At 38.0% G+C, this 15101-nt stretch overlaps 1 pseudogene; it reads left to right on the top strand.

Moving 5' to 3' along the window:
* Nucleotides 1-580: 580 nt before the first annotated feature.
* LOC116637512 lies at nucleotides 581-2787 on the top strand (annotated as a pseudogene).
* Nucleotides 2788-15101: the final 12314 nt, after the last annotated feature.

Below are 15101 nucleotides of genomic sequence, written 5' to 3'. Positions count from 1 at the left end.
AAGGTTGAGATTATGAGAGGAGGAAACTTGGCAGAAAGTATTAGAAGTTTTGGGTCTGTAAAAAAGAGAGACTAATAAAGGGAAATTTATGTAACTGAGCGTGTGTTTCTGGGTTAGGGATTTTTATAATTAGGGATAAAACTATTTTACCTTCATTCAAAGGTACACTGGGGGCCCAGAAAGAAAGAAGGGTACCAGGAGAGAAATAATTCTAATTTGCATTCCTGAGATAGAAAGGATTCTCCTTCCCATCCTCCCATCCTCCCTTCCTTCTCCCTCCCTCCCTCCCTCCTTACTCTCCCCCCTTCCTTCCTTCCTCCCTTCCTCCCTTCCTTCCTTCCTTCCTTCCTGCCTTCCTTTCTTCCTTCCCTCCCTCCCTCTTTTCTTTCCCTCCCTCCCTCCTTCTTTCCTCCCTCCCTTCCTTCCCTCCCTCCTTCCCTCCTTGCTTCCCTTCCCTCCTTCCTTCCTTCCGCCGTCCCCCCTCCCTCCCTCCCTCCCTTTATCCTTCCCTCCTTCCCTCCCTTGTTCCCTCTCCTTTTCCTTCTTTCAAACAATTTATTGAGCACATGAGGTCCTGGTGATGTACTTGTACAGAATTATTATCCAATATGTGTTTACTACTATGATAGATGTTCAGAGTGCAGTAGGAGGATCTGTGCTTAACTGGAGAAGGTACTGTGATGTGAAAAAAAAAGGGCGTTTGGAGTCAGAAAAATCTGCGTGACATTTAGATTCTGCATCTTCCTAGCTATGTAGGCTTTAATGAGTTATCTCTAAATCTTACTTTTTTTTTATCTGTTCATTTGGAACATCAATATTTATTGAGCACTGACGATATACTAAGTACATCATGTGTATTATTTTAGTTGATCTTCACAAAAGCACTGTGGAAATAATATCCTCTTTTTACTGATGAACAAATGGAGGAGGCACGAGTTCTGTCCCTTTTCCAAGGTTACACAGCTGTTTTATTATTATTAAAATATGGTAAGGCCAATAAATCAGAACATGATTGCTGTTGAAAAGATAGTTTGTTACACTCACAGATTCCAAGAGAAGGGGCATACCACACCAGGGCCGGGTAGGGATAGGGTGGTGGGAGCACATGGGGAAGCTTCAGAGTCTATCAGGAGACAGAGGGAAAGGAGGAAACTGTAGGCAAGGGTTTTTCCTGTGATTTCCATAGAAGGAACAGGAGATGCAGGGAAGCAGGTTTAGGACTGGCTAGTTTGAGTAACTCTAGTGGGTTTTGGGGTTTGTGTCCTGTTCTGTCTTGTCTTGGTACTTGGCTGTGGGGTGTTTAGGGCAGGCAAAGAGTGGCCTGGAGTGTGAGAGCCCAGTAAAGGAGGTGCTTAACGGTGCAGACTCTGGACGGTTGGCTTGCATTTGAAAAGCATGCACTTGTTGATTATCTCTAGGAATTGGCTAACCTTGGGAGGGACAGTCTCTTCATGGTCAGTAGGGCCCCAGATGTCAGAGCCTCAGAATGCAGGAAATAAATATATGGTTAATACAACAGCTTGTGAATAAGCGATGAAGCTGGGAGTTGGATACTGGTTTCTTGACTCAAGCCTGAGTCCTTAATACTCTGTGCTAGGATGCATGGAAGGGCCTGGGTGAGCATCTGAGGATATGACAGAGGACCTAGAACAGGAGTCAGTTGTTACTATAGTTAGTTACTAGAATTTGGTTGAGCTGGTTTACTGAATAAAACCAAGGCTCTGCCTCTTTGTATGTCTTTGCATCTGGGCCTTCATATACCTGAAGCATGGTTAGCTGTCCCTGACCCCATGACAGAGCATGTGAGGTGCTACACTGAGATTAGCAGAGGAGATAGCAAAGATTTCTAGAAGGAAGATGGCTGTGGTCATTATGACCTGGTTTTATAGAGAAAATGTCTCCTTCTTATAAAGAATTTCCAGAATCACTAGTTGCAGTAAAGACTTAAAAACTTTGAGGGCTACTCTGGACCACTTTAACAAAATTCGTTGAAGTGGGCTGCAACTCATGCTGGTGGGCTCTGTGTCCAGGTGCGTGTGCTTGGTGTGGTGTTTCTTGTTCTCCTCTGTGTGGCTGCAGCTTGGGCCTTGCCTGATCCAGCCTGACCGTGGCCTCAGCTTTGGAAGAGCTACAGAAGGATCTAGAAGGGGTGAAGGTGCTGCTGGAAAAGGCCACTGGAAAAAAGAGTATGTGATGCCTTCACAGCCGAAAAATCCAAGATTGAGACAGAATCAAGGACAAGATGCATCAGAAATCAGAGAGAAAAGCAGAACTCTTTTGACAATGAAAAGCCAGCTTCTGTGGTTGCTCCCATTACAATGGAATATACAATGAAAATCAGTAATTACGGATGGGATCATTCAGGTAAGTTTGTGAAAATCTACATTACCTTAACTGGAGTTCATCAAGTCCCCATTGAGAATGTGCAGGTGCATTTCACAGAGAGGTCATTTGATCTTTTGGTAGAGTCTAAATGGGAAGAGTTACTCCATGACTCTTGAAACCCATCTCTGTGGAAGGCTGTTCAAAAAAAGTCAAGACAGATACAGTTCTTATCTTACATAGAAAGAAGCCAGAAGACACGTGGTGGGACTACCAGACTCAGGTGATAAAGAATGCAAAGAGAAGGAAAAGCCCTCCCACAACACTGAAATGGATCCTAGTGAGGGATTGATGAATGTTCTAAAGAAAATTTATGAAGATGGAGATGATGATATGAAGCAAACCATGAATACAGCCTGGGTGGAATCAAGAGAGAAGTAAGCCAAAGGAGACACAGAATTTTGAGACTTTAAAGTCATTTTGGGAACTATGATGGGGAAGTATTGATGTTTCCAATAAGGAAATGTTGGTGAGCTGCACAGAGAAATTTGACAGATAACTACTTACAGAGTCTTCCTCTAAGTGAAGGAATGAATTCTCCCATTTCCTCCTGGAGGATTTATTTAAATAAAATATGCTTATTAAACCCTTCCACCAAAGATAGTTTCCTTAGTAATCTGGGCATTTTCTTCAAGAAAGGATAATATTGCATTCTTGTGTGAAATGTAAAAAAGCAAATCTTGCCTAATGATAATGCTACATGGTGTGTGTTTTTGTTCAGCTAAGAGGTGGAGAACAAAAGTTACTGTTTGCCTATAAGTTCTTGGCATCAGCTCCTGCCAATGGAAGAATAAGTAAAAATAAAACCTGAATTTTTACATAAAACACAAATCTGAAAAAAAAATCCATTGAAGTGAAGGGAAGTTTCTTGCCCTCACTGCTTCTTCCGAGGTCGCTTCAGGCCAATGTGGACGGACTTACCCTGACAAGGGAGGGTGAGCAGGGAAGCTGGTGCCCTGTTGCACCATTGTTCCACTTACCGCTCCCTCTTTCCTTTGTCAGAGCCCCTGCACGGTGCAAATTTATTGTCAGGGTATCTGCCCATTGGCCAGATGTTGGAAGCTAAGCAGGACGCAGGAATTAAGAAATGGGACCTCACTCATGACCACCATTGGGACAAAACTGCGAGTGCCTTTCTGAATTCAGGAAAGATCACCCCAGAATTGGCTTAGAGACAAAAATAACTGTAGGAGAACCTGTTTTTCATTAGCTCAACAAATTAATTACTTCTTTACACATGTAGTTCTGAATTGTTTACCGATATATGACATTCCTGAAATTTCACAAGCTCTCTTTAAATAGCATACTTTTATTTTCAGGCACTGTTGAAGAACTCAGTGAAAATCAATTTTTGCTAATGAAAATAGAGTCCGTATTATTTATTTGCTGCAACTCGATTTGCTGTGTGTGAGGATAGCTTAAATACACATTTAGTTGAAGAGGACTTCAGTGGAGTATGAACCCTAATAAATAGGGATTTTTTTTTCTAGTTTTAATTCATAAGGTAGTAAGTTTATACTATTTTTAGGAGTGTGAAAATAAGTATAAGTTGTTTTTAAAAAATACAAACCACTTGATTTCTCTGAAGACATCTTTCACTAGAAAATTTGGAATTTTTAGAATGAAAGCCACAGGAAAATGAATATATTTCCCCTTAAGACGGTGAAAAGTAGCTTTTAGATTGGAAATATCAGGGTTTCTCTAAAGGAACCTCGGCCAGAAGGTGGAGAAAGTTTTCCAAAATGACAATGATTAAGTACAAATATCAGAGTCAATACAACACGCTCTTAAAATGGAATGGGGTTCTCAGGGCAGCAGAAACATTTGAATGATGGAGCCAAGGAGTGACAACCACTGTGGTGTGAGTTATTATTTATTCTTTGAAGTTTAAAGATCTGATTTCAAGCAAGAGTCACTACTGTTTAGAACAAATTCTGTTTTGCTAAGATCCTCCTTTACTATTTAATCAAAGAAAGGCTGGAAGGAAATTTGCTTTTGTGCAATATTCTGATGCAGGAGCCATTTTAAAAGGGATGCAGTGAGGATCCTGTCTTATAGATAATTCATGTGGTGGGTGATAGGATTTGTAAACTGAAAAAAAAAAATCTCTTCTGCACGAAAGCAATTATTCCCTATAAATACGTTTCAGTGATGATTCACTCCAAGAATATACTTGAAGTGTAGTTGAATTTTGTGTTGGGAAATTGCCCTCTTTGGAAAGACTGCAACTAAGGGCCATTCCTCCATCCACAGACCGCCTCAAACATTTGCTTCAGTTTTAAGCCCAACTTGAGTCTCATGTGATTTGGGTTGTTGGGTTGCATTTGGGTAGTGTCTTCCTCACATGGATGGTTTTGCTGGTGGCTTAGTGTCTCTAGAACTAGATGGACTTCCATCAGGGAAGAGAATATTAGCCTCGAGTTACTGGATCAAGCAGACTGAGAGGAAAGAGATAAAATGGGAGCGATTCGGACAGACAGATGCTAGTGCAAGGGGGAACTTGCTTCTCATTACTCATTGCCTGACTCCCCGGATTAGGCCATTCTGTTGTTTTCTGTTTGAGACCACGATGGCTTTTATAAATTTAAGACATATGTAGTAATTCTTTGTAGTCTCTCAGAAACATCCAACTAAAAGGTTTTCATCAACTTCCAGAAGTTTTAGAAATGTTCTTGTGTAGTTTTAACATTATGTGGGTCAGTAAACAGGGCATCTCAGTTTGGAGCATTTCTGTTGATGATGAGTGGCCCCCAAACCAATCCCAGTGTTTTGTTTATCATTTGGACGTCTTTGATTCCATAAGGACAATTCATATTTATGCTCTAGATAATAAAATCATGTATTAGAAATCCTCCCAAAGGTATCTGACCTTCAGAGGTACTGAAATGTCCTTGTTTGTTGCAGTGAGTTACACATCTGTGATGCAATTTCAGCTTTATAGCAGAAAATGACCGAGATGTTGCCTAGGGGCAGCACTGACCACCTAGATAGTGAGAGAAAGAATATAAATGCTGTGGATCTATAGGTTAATGTTGAACCTTTGGGGGAGACTGGCAGGGACCACAGCAGCAGTGGCCACTCCCCCTCTAACCACAGCTCAGTTCCACCCTAAAACCTTCCTGAGGAATCTGGGAACAAGAGCATAATGTGGGGGGTATTTTGGATTAGGAACCTCACCCAGGGAGAGCTCACCTATTCTTATTGTCTTGACAAAATTGGGAAGATGCGCTGAGGTGACCTTGCCTCTTTGCCCTCCCCCTCTTTTTTTTTTTAATGGCTTTCTCATTTGTTATTATCTCCAAATTTCCTCTCCTATGACATTAAATTATACCATTTTGGCACCCACTAGTTCTTTGATTCTGTTTGACACACAGAAACCTTGCTCTGTGGGACATGAGTGTCTGATCTCACCCTGACCAGTGAGCCTGTCCTTTCACCCCTTTAAATCCTGCTTTTACTGGGTTGGCTAAGTATATTTTAGGGGTATGATGCAATAAACACAGAATTTGTTAAATGCCTCTACTTTGTTAGATCTTTCAAGTCATTCGAAATAGTGCAAATAATAGGGTTTTAAAACTTGGGAGGCTAGTGATGCAGTAAATCCAAATTGCATTTCTTTGTGCTTCATTCAGGTAGAAATAAGTGGATGTGTGTGGCCAGTGATATTTTTCTGCCTTGTATGGTACAGTCATTTGAGGTGAATATTTTCCTTGCTATACACATATGCACTCTCTCTGAGTGCATGAGAAGGCATATAATTTCTAGACAGACAGAATGCTCTTTCAGTTTTTATTGTACCTTTTCCCACAGCTAACCTATTGTTTTAAGACAAAAAGAAGACTAGCAGGATTATTTTGAAAGACATTTTCACAAACATTTCTCTTGGGAGTGTAAATTGGTACAAAATTTGTGGAAGGCCATTCAGCAATATATTTTAAAGGCCTTCAAAAGCTCATACCCTTTGAACTCAGTAATTTCACTGTTTTGAATTTACTCTAAAGAGAAAAGAAATCACAAATATGCAGAAAGATTTATATTTCAGGGTTGTTCATGTCAGAGTTAATAATAGTGAAACATTAGATACCCTCTATGTGTCCAACAATTGAGAAAGATTAAATAAATTGTGACACATATATATGATGAAATATATTTATGCATTTAAAGTCCTATTTATATATAAAACTCCAAGGAATAACCAACTCCTGATAATTGTTATTTCTTGGAAGTATGTGGGACTATTTTATTTCTTTCATTGGATGTTTATTTACTTTACAACTTTTTCTGCCTTGCGTATTTATTGGTTTTTAAATGAGGAAAATAGTATAAAAATTAAAATAAGGAAAAGTCTTTGTTCTAACTGTTCTTAACTGGAGCCATTAACTACATTACTAACTTTAAACTATTGATTATTCATCTTTTTGATTATTTAAGAATTTTATTCTTTTTTCTTTTTTCATTCCTGAAGCTCAGCTTCTATTAATATCACTATTTATTAGCCCTGTGATTCAAAGTGAATGAATAGGGACAAGAAAAGGCAGATTCCCAGAACTTTCCTATAGGCTGGATTTGAATTATAGCCTTTATAGTAAGAAGTAAGGGAAAGTCTTTTTGTTGATAGCAATTTTTTTTAGAATAAATTTTTTTCGTAGGGGTTAAATGTTGAGATTTTATGAGAATCAGCAGCAAAGCTTCTGACTGGCTTCTAGTTCTTTGTCTTTTCTAAAAGAGAATGTAGGAGCAGAATACGTGTGGGCAGAATATCAAAATGGCTTCCTGCTGAGTAAGTGTAACTACCAGAGGGCTTCTTCCTAGGAGAGCCCAGGGGAGAAGAGCTATTGACCTGATGCAGAGGGCTTATAATTACCTTTACTCCTAGCCTCCTTTTTCTCTAACCTAGTCTCTTCTAATAGTTTCTCAGCCACATGTTTGATATGCTTGAATATTTAAAAGATTTCACCTATAGAGTCTTGAGCAAAAAATGTACTTCAACAACTAATTGCTCCATGTAATGATGATGCCGTCGGGCATGAAAATTACATCCATATGTTTGGTGAAAAGAATCGAGTTCTTATAAATGTATGTTCTACTTGGTAGGCATATAGAATTTTCTGTTTTTATCATATTAACATAGTCAGTACCATGGTCCTTTTTATGTTTTGTTGTTGGCCCAGAACAATGGAAAATGAAATATAAGAAATTACACAGGGCACATGCATCCCAGTCTTGGCTTTTTATCTTTTAGAATGTCTGATGGTTAAAAACTTTTCTTTTAATGACCTTTATGTAGGCTGAAATGAGTTGATTTATGTCTCACTGATTAGCCCAAGAGAAGTTGTTCTTGATTGCTGCAGTGCTCAAAGCCCAAAATTGTTTTATTAAAGTTGAAGAGTTTGAAGTGAGTCTTACAACTTCTCCTTCCTCACCACACTATTCAGTCATGATGGCATCCAATCTCTGCTGGATGAACACACTTATAGGCATTGATAGGGAAATCAAATTCTTGTAGGAAAAGCACTGTGGCCCATCAAGATCCATTCAGGTACCACATCTTAAAAGTACATTGGCTAAAACATCAGATCCATAATAAGACAAAGCTCATGCACTCAGGGGCAAGGACTGACTACATTCTGAGTGAGTATGTTGCTGTGATGAGTTTTAGAAAACATTTAGATTGCTTAATATTGAGTAGTCTGTGTTGAAATGATTTGCAAGAGGCCTCTAGAATGTGGGTACCTTCTTATGCATCCACTCAGGAACTTAAATGTTTTCTTTTTATAATTATAAAAGTAAGTGACATTCATTGTAGAAAAATTGGAAAATCTACACAGGTTCTAAAAAAGAAAATTCCAGTTGCGTGCAATCCCTAACATAGAGGTAAATATTGTTAGCATTGTTTTTTTCTAGTCCCTTTTCTCCTGTTTATTTTTACATTTATGATAGTTGAAATCCTTAAGTATTGTAGCTTGCTTTTCTCACAAACATTATATCATGATTATTTCCCTTAGCATTAAAAGTTCTTCAAAAATATGTTTTGGATTTATACTATTTAATCATAGGACCTTAAGAATTCCCTATTTTTGCACAGCTGGATTGTTTGCAGGTGTTAATTATTATAAATAATGATGTATTGAACATCTTGTGCATACATTTTTGCTCATATACTTAACTGATTCTTTAGGACAGATTTTTTTTTTTTTAAAGTGGAATTCATGATGCATTTCAATGGTACATTTACAAAATTTTAAATTCTCATCATCTCAGGTGCAACATACGTATTTCTGTTTTATAGCACATCAGATATATTCCCTGGGAAATGATGAGGCTGAAAGTGGAAAGGTTGTAGAAGCTTATAACATGAGAAGTTAGACTTTGTTCTGAGCTCCTAGTTAGCCATCCTGGTGCAGACTCTTGACCGTGTCACTTTGACTCTCTGTGCCTTAATTTCTTCCTTTTGTAGAACAGTTAAATAATCCCACTCTCTGTCTTGTTGCCGTTTTAGACAATTTTAAGTAGGCTGATTGACAAGAGTTTGTAAGGCACTTTGAAAATATTAAAAGTGCCATGGTAGAAAAAGCAATGACAATCTCGTTGTTTATTTTGTGTTCAGGAACCAAAATCAGATGCTTGGACCTCTAGTTGTTAGAGGCTTGGTTGGGAAATCAGGGGACAATGAGACTGGCCAAAGCAGCACTAACTGTTCAGTATAATTTCAAAGGTATGCTAAGAGAAAGAAAGCTAAGCCAAGAATTTATGACTCGGTCAGAGGCAAAGTTGAGAGCTTTCACCTGCTTCAAGGAGGACAGCTTTGGATGAGTTCATATATATGCATGGCACACTGCTGCAGTCTAACTTTATGACTTTTAATGACTCCGACCACCTAATCACTTGTGAAAGGATGTGCTGGAGTTTGCCTTCACTCAGCTTGACAAGGTGATGGGAGGCATATATCTTCCTTACATGAAAACACTTGTCAGTTGCATCATATTTGGTAAGACAAGCACCAATGTCACCTTGGGGGGAAAGAAAAGTAACTCAGCTGACATCCAATGCATATGAGTTTCCAATATGCTGCAACATAGCCTAATTTCAAGTGAAATATGCAAATACACCCTATTTTGTCTGTAGTTTTTATTTTCCTGATGCTTTCTCTAAGTGCCACATCTTCTGCTGATGGAAACATTGTGTAACTTCTTCTGAGCTGATGCATATTTAAATGCGCAAGGCAAAGAATTTTCAGCCTTTGAGTAGAAGCAACATGGCAAACCAAATGCAAATCTCTCAGTCACCTGTTCTTGTTCGGTTTGTTTTTATTTTATTTTTGGACTTGGGCTGCACTTATATAACCAGTTCGCTTTAGTTCAAACTGCTGAGTTTTAGACTTTGTATGGGTAGTAGGTCAGTTGAGTGAAGTTGTGCTTATTAGGGTTTAGGACTAAGCTACGTGGGCAGCGGAGTGATGACTGAGGGCATTGTGATTATGAAGAAAGGGTGGAGGAGCTGGATCACAAATTCATGTCTCTTTACCATTCCTTTCACTAAACTTGAAAAAAGAATACTAAGGCAAGTGTGTTTTGTAATCCCCATGATGGGTTTGTATATTTATTGGCTTTTGATTTTTAATTGACTTCTGCATTTGGGCAGCATACCCAAAGAAGCCTGGGTATAAATGCATTCAAGGGACAAATACGGATCAGATGAATATTCTAAATCAAAACAGTGGGTTTGATGGCTTTCAGAGGGGTAGAATCCTGTTTTCTAGGGAAATGAAAAGGTTAAATTGAAAATGGTGCTGCTATTGAAAAGGTTTCAGTGCAAGCTTTGTCTGTAACAAAAGGAGAAAGACATCAAGGTATGTTAGTGTGACTGCATTGTTGATTGCTAGAATAGTGTCCTATTGAAAACAAACAAGTCCCTTGTAGACCATCAGACTTTCCCTCATAGGATGACCTGGTATTATAAGGAGATGAGTGGTCTCTCTTTGTGTACTTTAGAGGTCCTGATCTGCAACAGAGTTAAATTTGAATTTTCCAGGTTATTGGTAAACACGTTAAGTTCAAGTCCCTATAGTGCGCTTTCTCCGTTTTGACTGTATATACATTTACTACAATTGGTATTTTCTTATAACAAGCCAGTCAGCTGCTGAAAATACAGGGATCAAAGGTTCCATGTTATTTCATATAGAGGTCGCCTCCAACTGCTGCTAACCACATATATTTGTACATTTCTGAGTGGCTGGAGTGGACCCTTTCTCCAACCGAATTGTGTAGTAGAATTCTGCCTATTTTGGAAGCAAAAATTGCTGAGGGTTTGCTCATATGTGTAGAGCAAACAAAAGTTGTTTTCAATTTGATATAACTTTATTTAGATTCCACTGTTTCCTGTCATGGAGGAATGAGGCCAGAGGATGTGCTGAGCCAAGTTGTTTCCCCACCCAAGAAACAAAAGAGCCCGTGATCACAATCTGATTCTTCATCTGCTGAGTCTATCCACTGCTAATGAAAAGTCAATGGTTACTTTATATATTTTTTGGAGGTCAAGGAATAAAGAGCCAACTGCCTGTAATTGTCCCCATGGTAGCCTAAAATAAACACACAGACAGTGATGTGATATAGTTTCATGGACAGCGCTCCATCTCCGAGAAAGAGAGTTTATGTGTACTCAGATAAAAACATAGCCAGAGTTGGAAGGCCCGTTTGAAACCCTGTTCCAGAAAACAGTAGGTAAAAATTACATTTGGCTCTTCACTGTAATTCAAAAAGGGACAAAATGCCAAGTTTGTGTTTTGTGGCCATCCACAGAAATATGTTTTTCTTAAAACCATCAATCAGAACATATGAGAGAAAGCCATATAGTTCACCATGTTAATGAGAACATAGCTCTTTGAGGCTGGTAGGCCGTGTTGAAAATTTTCAATTTAAATTTCAAGCCTTTGTTTCTTCCAGAAACTCAACATTCATGACAATGTGATGTTCTTTGTTCCTTTTTTTTTCTTTTTTTTACTATTTCCTTTTCGAAAGTTGGTGAAAGTTGTATTCCAGTGATCATCCAATTATGAGTTTGATTTCCTAAAAATTAAAAGTCATTTGAGAATGCAAAAAGCAAGCATCACTATTAATCTGAAATGAAATACATGTTTGGAAAACAAACTTTCTCATCATGCAGTTGTCTCCACCAGCTAGCTACGAAAAATGATCTACGTTTGCATTTCCTATTGTGTAGCTCCTTCCACATTTGGTCCATCGGCTACACGTTTCCTGCTCTTGCTATTGTTCAGTGGTGGAAGAGGCAAACAAAGGAAATGTACTGAATTGTCACATGACTGTTTGGGGTAGTCATGAGCAACATTTTCCTCTTGTATGAAACAATAACATTTAAATTTTGTGGTTATGTATCATGAGTGTCTGACAGCAGAAACCATTGTGATTGGCAGGCAGTAGGTTAAATTTATGGGTTTTAGGCTTTTTTTTTTTTCTTAATAAGGATACCTTGAGAAAGTCCAAGGGAAATGAAAGTCAGTTTTGTCATCTCGCACAGATTTCAAAGGCAGGGGGCTACACTAGGGCTTGAAAGGTCTATATTACAGTGCTGCTGTCTAGTCATACTTGACAATGAGACATACTGTATTTGCTCACGGTGCTGGAGTTTATCATGCAAGAAGAGTAATTATATTTGAATTGTGTCAGCCAGCCACCCTAAAATGAAGGAACGTCAACGAATGTTGCTCCAAGGAGAAGGAGATGATTAGTTATAATTATACTCAGTGTCCAAGAAAAATGCTTCATTCCCTTATTCTGTTGCAAAGGGGAGAGGGAAAAAAAAATCCAACAAAATTTTTCAGTACTTCTCAGTATTTTTTAAAACTTTTAAGGTGGCCATTTATTGTAGGAATTTCAGATAAGCTTTCTGGTGTGACCATTTAACTATCTGAGGACCTGCTTGGTCTGTGCACAATTTTTAGTGTTAAAAAATAGGTAACATGTAACACATCTTCTAGATTTTTCTTCCTCACCATTCGTAGACAGTCTCCTAGCAGGGAAATATTAGACAATAGGAAGTAAATTTCTTAATTCGCCTAAATGTGGTTTCATCTACATAGTACCGAAGCATAAAATATGGCTCTGCAGCCACTTATGAATATGGTGATTTGACTTATAATTCTTGTCAAACAAATTGTTTGCTTGAGATGATGGGTTGAATACCCTGGGGTGTTGCTACTTTTTTTTGTGTGTAGGGTCAGTGAATTGTTACCTAAACTTAGCTTTCATTTCCTAAAAATACACATTTTGAAATTTATGTGTCATTGCGGCTTTTTAGTTGGTGTGTTTTGCTGTATATTCATTTTTATTGTGTAGCTTCCCATAACTAGCTTAGAGTGAGAATTTTACAGGTATTATTTGTTGGTCAGTTCTCATAGTGGTTGATATCTATAATTTCTTATGAGTAACTTTTTTTCAATTTAGCAATTTTTTATAATGTTGAGATAATGATAGGGTTCATGGACATGGATTATCCTTCAGATAAGTTATTATTCTCCTTATGTTACAAGAATTCATTTCATTTATAATTATTGACATTTGTGTGGTTTCAGTAACTTCTCAAGGCATTCTCATGTAACCAGTGTTATAAGTTATGATGAATAGAGGTAATGGATTTAAAAAGGATGATATTTCCAAGTTGTATTTGCTGAAAAAGCAATTTAGTACTAGTTATTTTTTTTTGTGCTAGCCATTTTTATATATTATTTAATTCAACTTCCTTAGCAGTAAAGATAGAGGTTAATACATTTTAAATATTGCTGCTGTTATGTAAGTAATACAATGTGTCGGTTTTATAACTATAATGATATAATCAATATGTGCATATTTTCATTGGAAATAGAAATAATAGTAAAAGATTTTCAAAGATACTAGAGTGATAAAAGTCATAGAGAGTCTTTGGTTTCCATATTAGCATCTGGTTGGGTAACTATTATGAATCCCTCAGAATGGCTTTGATTTAGTTGTTTTTAACAAGGTAGTTTACCTTTCACAGAGTTTTGCAAACTCTTATCAGACAATGTGCAGTGTAGCTATGTCTGATCCATATAAAGTGGACTGGGGACATGGCGTGGGTCTTCATTCAGATCACACCCCACTATTTCACCTTAAACAGCCAGGTCACTGCGGCAGAATTTATATATAAATAATTGCTTTCCTTCTCAGCTGCTCAATCCATACCCAGGACATGTAACGAAGCAATGAAACTGCTCCCCGATGTAACTGCCTGGTCCAGGGGTGGGGGAGGTGCTGGCGGCTGTCTCATGGATGACCCTGATTCCGTAAGTGAGATACAAATGTGCCGTGTGAGCACTATTGCTGCCATGCACTGTTTAGATGCTCTTTCCTTGCTGTGATTTTCTTTTTTTTTTTCTTCCACGTGTTTCAATGTACTCAGACCCATAAATAGATTTTACAAATGAAAAATTTCAGTGTAAGATTTTTAAGATTTCCAAATTGTACTTGACTGTAAATATTACAGCTTGAGGATATCACTAATCTATAATTTTTTGTTATGTTTTTTAAAATGTCACAGATGGGGGTGCCTGGGTGGCCCAGTTGGTTGAGCAGCTGACTCTTGATTTCAGCTCGGGTCATGATCTCAGGGTTGTGAGACTGAGCCTCACGTTGGGCTCCATGCTTGGTGTGGAGCCTGCTTAAGATTCTCTCTCTCTCCCTCTGCCCCTACCCCTGCTTGTGTGCTCTCTCTCTTTCTCTCTCTGAATAAATAAATAAATACAATCTTAAAAGAAAAGTCACTGATGAATTTTATCTTTAGATATGGCTAGTTGTTTAGATATATTGGTTTATCCTAACATCAATAACTATGGTTCCAAAGTCCTTTATGCTTTTAAAATTTTTTTTTGTCAAGTACACAGAATTGAGTTAATCATGGTCCTCATTCATGGCTCACTATGTCTGAGGTTGGTTGGTGCAAGCCTCTCTTTTGTTTCATATTGTTTTCCCATGTGGTCCCTAATTTTCCACTCCCATTGTCTTGCCCCATAGACACTCTGCTCTAATGTACTTAATGTATATTCTTGCAATTCATGTCTCATATATGTGTGTATGTGTATAGAAACACACATAAAATTATATATAATATATAAAAATATATATAAAATATATATAATATATAAAATTTAAGCATACCCTTAAAAATATAGTATTGTTTTGAATAGGTTTTAACATTTATATAAATGGTATTATGCTATAAATCTCATTCAGTTTCTTACTTTTATTTATTTATATATTTTTAAAGATTTTATTTATTTATTTGTCAGAGAGAGAGAGAGAGCGCAAGCAGGGGAAGCGGCAGGCAGAGGGAGAAGCAGACTCCCCACTGAGCAGGGAGCCCGATGCGGGGCTCCATCCCAGGACCCTGGGATCATGACCTGAGCCGAAGGCAGACACTTAACGACTGAGCCACCCAGGCATCCCAGTTTCTTACTTTTAAAAAATTAAAAATTATGCATAATTATGTTTTTGAGCCATTTCCATGGTGCTAAGTGTAAGTCTGGCTCATGAATTCTGCCTCTGACTGTTCTCTGTTGTGTGCATATTCAGTATTTTACCATTCCCTAGAAATGGATACCGTTGTTTCCCCCTCTATTTGCAACCATAAACATTCCTGTACACGTTTTTTTGTGGACCTAAGAGGATATATATTCAGAAAAAGGACTG

Source organism: Phoca vitulina, unplaced genomic scaffold (genome assembly GCF_004348235.1).
Source record: "Phoca vitulina isolate PV1807 unplaced genomic scaffold, GSC_HSeal_1.0 scaffold14, whole genome shotgun sequence".
NCBI lineage: Eukaryota > Metazoa > Chordata > Mammalia > Carnivora > Phocidae > Phoca > Phoca vitulina.
The sequence above is the reverse complement of the archived record's forward strand: the minus strand, read 5'-3'. Positions and strand labels throughout refer to the sequence as shown.